Source organism: Pinus tabuliformis, chromosome 8, assembly GCF_031772625.1.
Source record: "Pinus tabuliformis cultivar Carrire ecotype Pingquan chromosome 8, CPIR1, whole genome shotgun sequence".
Taxonomy (NCBI): domain Eukaryota; kingdom Viridiplantae; phylum Streptophyta; class Pinopsida; order Pinales; family Pinaceae; genus Pinus; species Pinus tabuliformis.
In genome coordinates this window covers 994,366,514-994,377,556 of record NC_142294.1, presented here as the reverse complement: position 1 = coordinate 994,377,556, position 11,043 = coordinate 994,366,514, and the positions used below count along the sequence as shown (strand labels likewise).

Sequence of the window (11,043 nt, the reverse complement as noted above, 5' to 3'; positions counted from 1 at the left end):
GACCTTCCTCCTGAGATTGATTTTCCTTCGTTTTTTATTTATTCTCTTCTAGCACTTGAAACTTGTTTTGACTAACCTTCTGCCCCTCATTATGTTGTTGCTTTATCCCCTTTTTTCCTCCTTTTCCTCTACTTGCCACTTTCTGAAAGCTTTCTGTGTCCTTCATTGTATTGAGTTTCCCTTTGTTGTCTGCTTTACTGAGAGGGCAGTCTCTAAACAGATGTCCATGCTCATGGCATCTACGACATCTGAATGGGATATGCTCGTAGTCCACTGTCTGCACCCACTCCTCATCAAAAACTTCCAAAATAACTTCATCCGGAAGAGCTCCTGATAGATCCATTTCCACACATATCCTTGCAAAGGAGGTATATTTCCCTCTTCTTGTGGCTTCAAAAACTTTGACAAAATGCCCTAGTTTATTGCCAATGGCAACTAGCGATTCAGTTTTCCAATAATCAAGAGGTAGAGAATAGAGCCTTACCCAAACTGGAACCGAAGTGAAAGTCTCCCGCTCTGGGACAAAGTTCATCATCCAAGGCCTCATATAGAGACCGACTGCTGCATAAAAGTAGGGTCCTCCTTCAAATATTCTGTCTTTATCTTCGATGTTTGAGAACACCACTATGAAGAATCCCTTTGACCCAAGATGTAGGTCAATGCTTCCTTTGGGTTTCCAGTGATACTTGATCCACGTCTGTAAAGCTTTTTCAGTGGGCCATAGTCCCATGAATTTATAGATAATGGCATAGGTCCCCATGTGTTCCCTATGCGCCTGCAGAGCAGGATCATTTAATATTACTCTAGGAGTGATTTCTGCTTTTGGTTTGCAAGGTCCCTTTTGTTTTTTGTCTCTTGAACCCTGATTTTTGTCTTCTTCTTCCTTGTCCTTTGTGCTACTGTTTTCCTTGGTCTTGGTCCCATCTGTCTCCTTTTCATTATCCCTGTTTCTTTCATCTGCAAAACCTTTGTTGTTCATCACCGGTGTTTTACCTTTGCTAGTTACATTGTCCTTGTAGGAGGGAGTCGAGCTCCCTCCTCTGCCACCCTCCATTAGAAATGATCTCTACAACTTTCTATAACCCTAGCTGCTCGCTTCCACCCCTCGCTCCTTCCCCTATTAAATGAAGTCTATTTCTCATCATTGGTTTTCTTCTTTAACTTGGCACTACGAAAAAATATTTATTTTATGATTCTAAGTTGGGGTAGTGACTTCTTTATAGTATGTTTATTTTCTCTTATGTTCTATTTCTTTATATTTATTGTCTTCTAGACTAGGGTTACCAACATCTTTATAATATCTTATTTTTTTCTTATTATCTATTTCCCTAACCTTAGATGCGATAATATATTTAATGATATTAATATTTTGTAGGATGACCTCCTCTATTCCTTAGTGATTTAGCCAAGGGTTGAAATCTTTATGCCATCGTCTCTTAAGAAAAAATGGACCTTCATTGGAGTTTAAAGCAATCTTAGGAAGCATCATATTTTATAAGGTTTCCCTTCTGCTTGTACATTAGGTACCAAATTATAGCCATACCCTCAATGGGGTAAAAACCAACTTCTATGAGGAGGATATGAGAAGGCATATTTATTTTAATCTTAATATTATAAATTATAAAATTATTTTGGATTTTCTTAAGCTTTGTCCACAATTCTCTAGAGATGTTCCAACACCAAACTTCATATGCATATTATAATGGCCTACTTAATATTATCATGCAAATTTTATTAGTGTTTAAATTACCTGAAAATATTGACTTATAATTATCAAGAAGTATTGGTACACCTACATTTGTGAAACTGTAAATTTATTTACCGAAATGTTGACAAAATTAAAGATGAAAATTGTGGAATATCCGAATTCAGTTTCTCAAAAATCACATCATAGAAATCTACAAACCATTATAAATTTTATTATTGTTATTATTCCATTCCCAATTTGGATAGGATATTGTCTCCTTCCATTTATTCCAATTTAAATATCCATATCCCATGGTCTCATCTCAAAATATACTTAGGGGAAGATATAGTCTTCTCCAAATAATTTCCAAATTAAATATCCATATCTTATCTCCAAAATGTCTTCTCAAATCTACTTGGGAGAAGATATGGTAAGAAAAGTCAAGGATACTAAATGAAAGGATGACGGGGTATTTATGACATTAATGATAGGTGGTTGAGGTGGATGGGAGAAAGAGGCATAAAAGGGGAAGGATGATGAGAGGAGAGGAGGGATCCTTGGTTTTGGTTTTGGTTTGGTTTTGTTTTGGAGGAGGGATTTGGAGAAAGAAGAGGAAGATCAAATTTAGATCTGGAGAGTGTTGGTTAAACTTGGACACACTAAATCTGGTTGGACTTAGGCTCAAAGGGGCTAGGAAATACTTCATAGTTGGCTAGGAGGCAAATCCAGTAGGGTAGTCCAGAGGAGCATCCTAATAGAGTTAGGAGCATCTCAACTAAGCTATTGGAACAAGTATTCCTCCGTTTATTAATTATTTATGTAAATGGTTGCAATGAAATTCTTACTTATTTAATTTGCGGTAAATAAATTTTAATGGTATATTATCATCAAATAAATGTTTAGATATAAATAAGTTATTTCCCATCTTATTGTGTTTAAAATTAGAGAAATTTAGTTTTTAGTTAGAGGACCCTAGGAGGGAGCCTCACACATGGTATTAGATCCCAGATTCAAAATCTAAGGCTTAACAATGGCTCTCCTTCATCTAAGCGGGCCATGAGTAGGGGGTATCTATTTTGCCAAGTGCTTAGGACTTGCACCTTACCCTAACCACAATAACAGGCCATCATGGATTCTAGGCAAAGAGCTTGTTTCCATAATCTAGTTCCCGAAGAATATGATCCATTTCTGAGTAGTTGCTCTTGGAATAGTGTAAACCCAAAGTTTTGGCCCTCACCAACTGTATTGATTGCAAAATGGCAGGACTAATGATCAGCCCATAGATTGCAAAATGGCAGTACTGATGATGAGACCATAGATTTTGTTTTGATCAATTTCAAAAAATTCTTTTGGAGGATCAACTCCAAGAACAAGTGGCACATTTGCAACCTTGTACCCCTTTTGAGATAAGTAAATTGAAAGTGGAGTCTTGCTTGTACATGAGACACCAACTAATACCAAGTCAAATTTATGAAGATTGTGAGGCAGGGCTCCGTCGTCCTATTTAATTGTGAATTCTATTGCCTCAAATTCTTTTGAAATAACGTTTTGAGAGGGGTGTGCTTCACACTGGACTACCTCAAGGAACTCTTGAGGGTGCAACTCCTAGGTGGGCTGTAATGGCTTCAGTGGTCGGCCCAAGAATATCAGTATAAGGCACTCCCCACAACTGGAAAACATTCTTTTCCGCCCCTGCCATGTTTGAATGTGCCAATGTGTATAGTAGAAGCGCTCACTCCTTCGTTGCTTGTCTAATGGTCTCCATAATACGATCAACCTCATCAATCCCCAAGAATAAATGGGTATTTACACCATAGCCTTTGTCAACTAAACAAGTCTCAAATTGACCCATTGCAACATGGACAAAGTGCTCTGTTGTCCATCCAGGGCCATCAGAGACCATACAAATCACCTTTCTAGAGGGCAAGTATATTTCGTCTTCATCGTCGTTCCCTTCATAGTCATCAATTCTATTAGGAATAGAAGGCACGCCATTACTGGTGAAATTATTATTAGTGGTTGTAGTAGTGGACATTGAAGATGATGTTTCTACCTTATCTTGGACTAGGCGGTCCAACCGTCTACCAGAGCAGATATTCTGAACCCTCGACCAGCGCTGCAATTGAGGGGTACCCTTGGATTTCCAATCGTTGGCCTTTGTGCTATCATTTTCCATGGGAAATTGCTCGAAATTCGGAGTCATTGATGAGGAATTCACAAATGGAATGGAAGAAGGTTTAGAGCGAAGTCGTGGCTGTAACATGAGAACCCCAGTTGACGAATTTCCAACAATACAACAAGACAATTTATGATAAGATACGCTTTGCACAATATTTAAATAACCCCTTAGGCCGACCACATATAACTGCCATAAGGTCAATCGAGACGTATACTTCACTCTTTGGTCACCACTCTCCATTAAGAGGATTTTCTTTTCTCAGATGATTCTGATTTTTGTGTTGCTGTAGACCAGGTTGCAATAACCTACTCTCTACTTTGTTCAGTTCTGCACTCAACTCCTGAACTTGTTCTGTTTGCTACATATCATCTTCCAAGACAGTGTCGAAGGAACCCCAGACCCCAATGCTGAAACCCTTGTGCATCTCTGCAGATAATGCAACCATCTTAATTTGTGCAAGCGAAGTAGTATTTGGCCTTGCTTAGCCATTCAGGCGGTGGAATTCAATTCCATGGAGGCTTGATGTGGTGTTAGAGCTTCGTCGGAGGCTAAGTTCAAAGAGGGGAAGTAAAGGAGGCGGTCACATGGATTGAATGAGGGTAGTTAGGCAGTCAGATTCATCCCCAGATGTAGCCGTGGACACTACTCCGCTTCTAGGGAACGAGAATGGATTGCCGAATGCGAGCGAGGAAGGTGCCAGAAGTTTGGCGCGGAGGGCAAGCATACAAGGTGCGGTGTGATTTCTGCAGAGGACTAGTAGCCTTAGAATCATGAGGGAGCCATCCATGTTGGTTTGAGAGACAACCGCGAAGCAACTGAAGGAACGACAGAGCTACTTGGCATATTCGAGGCCAGTGGTCATCCTGGACATAATATGGAACCTGGAATTTGTTGTTGTGGCGACGGTGGTTCTCGTCCTCAGCAGACACAAAAATCCTAACATGCCCATTAGGGTTTGGGTTGTGGGCTACGCCCTTCAGTGCCTGCTGCACATGATTTGTGTTTGCTTTGAGTATAGAAGGTGACACAACAATGCACAACAGCAGAGGAGAAATTCAGAAGGTCAGAGCGGGCATAATAATAATAATAATAATAATTCAGCAAACCAGCAGAGCCCCAGAGAGCAGTAGGATTCAGACGATGCCACTGACGAGGAAGCCGATGAATGCTTGCCCATAGACTAAGTAAAGCTCCACACCGTGTTAACTAGCTAATTAAAATTAGAAATTGAATTTAATCAAAACTGTAATAAAAAACTAAAACAAAAATGTAATGTTTTCAAAGTGTCTATGTTTTCCTATTTTTTTGGGTACCTTTTAATGTGCTTTCTTTAAATCTAAGAAGCATTCCAATTGGCCTGAAAACCCCAGTGACCGTATTTTCTCTAGTCACCATATTTTCCCAGGATCAAAATTGAAAATCAAATTTAACGAAAATTTAAGAAAAAATGTTGCTTCCTTTCAAATCTCAGAACCATTGCAATTGGTCCGACGTCGTCGTGGCTCTCGAAGGCTAAATCATTCATCTTAGCCAAATGCCACGGCAAGGAGGTATGGTTTTCCTTTCAAATCATTTTGGATTGCACCTGGTTCAACCTCTTAGTTATGCCTTAAGGGGAATTGAACCTTGTTGGGTGTCTAGTTTGTGCACTGTAAGTACAATAAATCTCAGATTGGCTTCATTGCAGCCTCACTTTGCCTTTCGTCAAGGAATTTTCTTAAATGTTAGAGTTCTAGACTTAACTTCACTAGACTTTGGTTTGAAGGTACCATTAGAAACTTGTGAGTGTTATAGGTTATTATGTTTAGGTTCACTTTGCTCAGGCAGTGAAGATTAGATAGATTATTTCTCTTTTACATTATATTTACGACTATACTTGAGTTTGAAAAGAGTTCAGTTCAGCAGAAAATCAATAAACTTAGATAATGCCTATTTAACTTAAATCAGTTAAAAAAAAGACCATGAAAATTGTATATGTTCAACCATGATTGTTATAGACTTCTATTAATACTGGCATAGATCTATGTTAACCCCATATTTATCAAGTGTTGAAAGGGATCAAATCGCTTGAGGTTTAAATTTTTTGATCATTTAAGAAGGAGCTAGGCTGGGTTGTAGGCTCACTCAATTCAGTAGAACTCAGAACTCAAAATTTATGCAGATATGGATACCCAAAATTAGAGGTTTGACTATTGTTGCATTTAACAATATTTCTATGTAAATATCATATTTATTTTGTTTCCACTGATGTCTACAGCTAGTATCTCTCTTGTTATCTCTATATAACTGTTTTTGTATACATCTACATATAAAATTTATGTTTCTATCATATATATAGAGATATTTTATTTCTGTTTCCATCTCTATTTCTTGAACAACACTTGCAGTACCTTTAATACAAAATAAGGGGGACATTCCATAGGTCTCATGATTTGTTTCCCTTGTTTCTTTATTGTTTACAACTATAGACTTGAAATAATAACAAAAACAATCCTCCCCCATCAAAACTGAGAAAAAAGGAGGGCACTCCACCTACAAATGTCAAGCAAAATATCTGGCATCTGTTTAAGAATGATTTAGGCCACCAGGTTACACCTTCCTTTTGGAAAGATTTCCGACCTAATCAAGAATTTAGAAAAAAACCTTACACCATCCATATAGTTTAGAATCTATGCTCCTTGTGAATTAATTGGGGACATTCATACCCTGCTCATCCACCTATTGTACGCCCATACCATTGCTGGAACTTTCCATCGCGTTCCAATATTTTTTGCAAAAAGGGATTATTGCCAAGAAGAGAAGAGAATTTCAAGACATTCCAACAAATTTCCAAGACAAGTGAATGCAGCGACGAGGAAATGCGTCTAGGGAATGTGTGGAGACACCCCCAAAATTTTAGGAAATGTCGTGGTCCCTGACATAGGGGATCCTATCCAAAATCCTTAAGATATATATATATATATATATATATATATATATATATATATATATATATATATATGAAACAATGATAAGTCACACCCGTGACGGTTTTTTCCATTGAATTCCTCATCCCATAAATGTAGGAAACATGGGGGCACATGCCCCTCATCTGAGGAAGCACATCCATGTGTAACACTAGATATCAGAACCTCATGGTTGAGCGTGAACAAAGAGACTAGGCAATTTAGGAATCTGCAATTCCTATTCCTTTGCCAGAATTAACCATATACAACCAAGGTCTACTACTCCAAACATCTCATAGGAGAATTGAAACATAGACTCCCTTGAATGCACTGGAGCATGAGAGGGTGGACTTCCCAAGAGACTGCACAATAGAGAAGGTGAGCTCCTTATCTTAAATCATGTTAGCTTAAGAGGGAGGACTTCATGGATGAATGGAGGTTGGGTAAGATGGCTAGAGTTTCACTGAAAGCAATTGTGGTAGCTCTCTGGTCCTGTCTGCATTCTAAGCACTGTGAGTTGCACTGAGTGAGAGTTGGAGCACAACTGATGCATCTTCCCCTTGTAGTCTCATAGCCCAGCTTGCAGGTGGCCTCTACAACGGATGCCTATGATGGCAGGTGAATTGCTCATTTGTAGCCAGTTTGGTGGTCAACTTCTGAGAAAAGATTAGTGTCTATCCCTATTACAGTGTCTGCATTTTTGTTTTTATTTTCTTTTATTTTATGAAAATATGAATGCAAAGTTAATAGAGATTGCTAGTCCGAGGCAAATTGTTTCATATGAATTTGGGTAAATATAGGGTAAGAAAATGAAGGAATGGATGCATGAGAATCAATAGTAATCTCATTCTCTATTTAATTTATTTCAGTTTTATAATCTTGTCCATTCAATTCCATGAATGTTGTTGTTTGTGTTAAAAAAAGGATGAATAGATAAAAACCTCTGTAAGTTGCATATGTACATGAATTCCAATTGGTTACTATCCATAATTTGTTTATGCATTGGTAAACTTCATTTTACTTTGCATCTGAAATCTGACTTGTACAGAAGCCAAATGGTTTTTGTGCCTTCATTTTTGTGAAATACTTCTGTTTGTATTGCAGATTTATAATTCTAGAATTATGTTCAGTAATCAAAATTATGTCTGTCCATATCTCAATTTAAGAGAATTTCCCTCTATATCTGAAATTTAATAAGAGCAGTCACACAAAGGTGTTCAAGGGTAGGGGCAGGTTGTATCATTTTTCCCTTTATGTCTTTATGAATTCATAGAAAAAAAAAAATATCCCTCTCAACAACTGTGGTGAGTAAAGTGATGAAAAATTGTTAATTTGGAGCAACTAATAACTCTCACATAACAAAGGCATGGGTGCATCTTTTTATCACTCAGGTTGTTCCTGAAAGTTGTAAGAAAGGGAATACGGCCGAGGTAACCACAGACCAATCTTTTAGATACAGATTTTAGCCAATCTGCATCCAGAGAGGGCTCTCCCTTTATAATTTAGCTATGTTTGAGGTATATTAGGCTAGTTATGAAGTGCAAGGGTTTGTTTAGAGTTTGGTTGGAAGAATGGAGTTTCAATAGAACAGTGAGGTAAAATTGAAGAGTTTCAGTCCATTGGGCATGATGGAGTCAAAGGAGGATAACTTTCTGGATTAGGTTTTTTTTCAGAGGATTTATCACAGAGCAAGGTACTCAAATATGGAACAATTTATAGGCTGGAAACTGATGGAATGGAGTCAATGGGTGAAGGGCAATTAAGAATCCTTCATCATGTTGACAGAGGGAAAATGGATGATTACTGCTAAGGAGCAACTAAGAATTCCTTAGCTAATATTCAAGATAAAAGAACTAGGGGAAACAGGAGCAATTAAGAATTCACTGTTTATGTTGATTATGAAGAAAACATTAATAATAACAGAGACTGAACACAGAATGCAAACAAGAAAATTCAAAGTTATTCTTTTTCTCTATTATTTAGATCATGAAACATATATGATATAATAAACATAGAAACTGTAAAACACAAGTTAGAGGGGACTTGTTGATCCATAAAATGATTCAAGAATTCTGCAACATGGTCCTTAGCATCAATTCTTCATCCAGTGAGCTAGACAAAATGGTTCCAACAACCTTTTATTCCAAAAATTCAGAATTACAGCAAAGTCTGAGAATGCATCCCAATCAACCAACCCCAAATACTTCATCTGGGGGGGGGGGTATTTATACAAAAATTTCAAGATATCATACAAAATATCTGATAGAAATAATATCTGCTGACAATTAATGCTTCTTTTACATGGATAGAGACAGATAGTCTCGAAAACAGGGAGATAATAAATAGATGCAATAAATTTGTGCTGTGTTGGTTGATCCGTCTTTATGAGAGGTACTGGAGGTAGGTGCTGCAAGTCGGTTCCCAACTGTCTTCTACTGATCCTCTGTGCTGATTTTTCTGCTTTGGCCAGACTTTCTTTAACGCTGATGTGATGCGCTTTGAACTGCAGGACTGTGATTTATTTATGTTCTCCACATTATAGCAGATGGTTCACAATTTTGATTTGACCAAAGATAATTTTATAGGATCTCTAACATGCTTTGCCACCACTTTGGCCCTGGTATTTTATGTCTCTGCAGCTTCCTTAAAGTCTCGTCAGTCTCTGTGTACCTGAAGAAATTAGGTGGGATGGTGAACAGATGCTTCACCTCATGCTCTATATAGAATAGATTTTCCAGGCTGTCATAAAGGGACTGGCCAGATGTAAGTGCTTTTTCTCCTCAAGTACTTGAAGATGCATTAGATTGATTGACAACATATGTATTTAATTTATGCACATAGTCCTTATGCTTCATCAGATGATCATTATCTCCCAAAGGACTTGGAAAACCTTTTTGATGCAGGACTGTAAATTTTTCTGTGAAAGAATCAATCTCTATCTGCATATCCTAGCATCTTCTGTCCAGGTTTTGCATTAGAGTTCTCATGGTTATAACTCTCTTGATGTCGAAAATGGTACCTGTTCTGTCTCTAATATCTAGTGCTTCCAGTTCTTCACTGGTCTTGGTATTCAAAAAATGTATTAGCCTGTTAGCTTTCTCAGTCATATGTCCCAATAAGGCTCTTGTTTTATGAATTTCCACTTGGGCTACTCTTATCAAATCAATATGTTCATAAATGGTCTGAATAGACCTCCATACATCACTAAGGGATTGAGTGATGTTGGTCCACAAAATTCTTCTGATTTCTATGAGAGGCTTATGCAGAGAGAGATCCTTTTCTAAGGCTCTTACCTTGTTCTCCAATGCTTTGACCTCCCTTGTTTTCTCCGCCACATTCATCTTGGATTTATCATAGCTTTGCTCCACTTTTGCCAATTTTTCTTTGACTTCAATTCAGATACTTGGAGTTTCAACTCCTCCATGGCCTTTATTAATTGTTCTGTGGTCATAGCTGTGCTGCTGCCTCGTGCTGTTGCTGTTGCTGGGGTACCTGTGGTGATTTCTGCTGTAGGTGCCGGGACAGTGGAAGGCACTGTTGTTATAACTGTGGGAGGGGGAGTTGTGGCTATTGGAGTTACTTCAGGTGGTTGGGAGGTCAAATATCCCTGCTTTTATTCTAGTGCTTTCTCCAATGCCTGCTCTGTCTCACTCAATCTCTTGTTCAACCTCATGAGCAGGTCCATCATGTCCTCTTCGGACTTCTGCTGTACAACATTTGCTATCTGATGCATAGAAGGAGGAATTTTGAGCTATTTTCTGAGGGTAGCAATGTCCTATTCCTTCTTCCTTATTAGCGCTTTTATGACTTTGGCATCTTTGGGATCATATCCCAATTCAATGATAATATCTTCCAAGGATTTTATCCTATTGTCCTTTGCTAGAAAAGAAGCTTTCTCTAAATCTAGCTGAGCAGAGGTGTTTTCCAATGAGTTTTGCAATTTATGAGCCAACATTGCTTTATCAGCCAGTGTGGAATACACCATCTCTCCAGTCTATTTGTGCAGCTCAATCTGGTCTATTGGATGAATTTCCTTGGCGAAGACGTCCAGATTTGTCTTGATGTAGTCAGCTGCTGATTGTGGTTGCTGCACTTTGGTCTTGAAATAGCTCATGATCATTTTTCCCTCCTTTATGTCATATGCTAACATTAATCTTTGCTGTTTTGTGGGGGCCATCTTAAGATATTGGTTATAAATTTGCAGCCTCAATGGATCATTTCTAGCCTTTATT

The 11,043-nt window shown here is 38.1% G+C and overlaps 1 pseudogene; it reads right to left on the bottom strand.

The window, feature by feature from the left end:
- Positions 1 to 2,774: 2,774 nt before the first annotated feature.
- On the bottom strand, positions 2,775 to 3,890 carry LOC149238747 (putative pyruvate, phosphate dikinase regulatory protein, chloroplastic pseudogene; annotated as a pseudogene).
- Between the last annotated feature and the right edge of the window lie 7,153 nt (positions 3,891 to 11,043).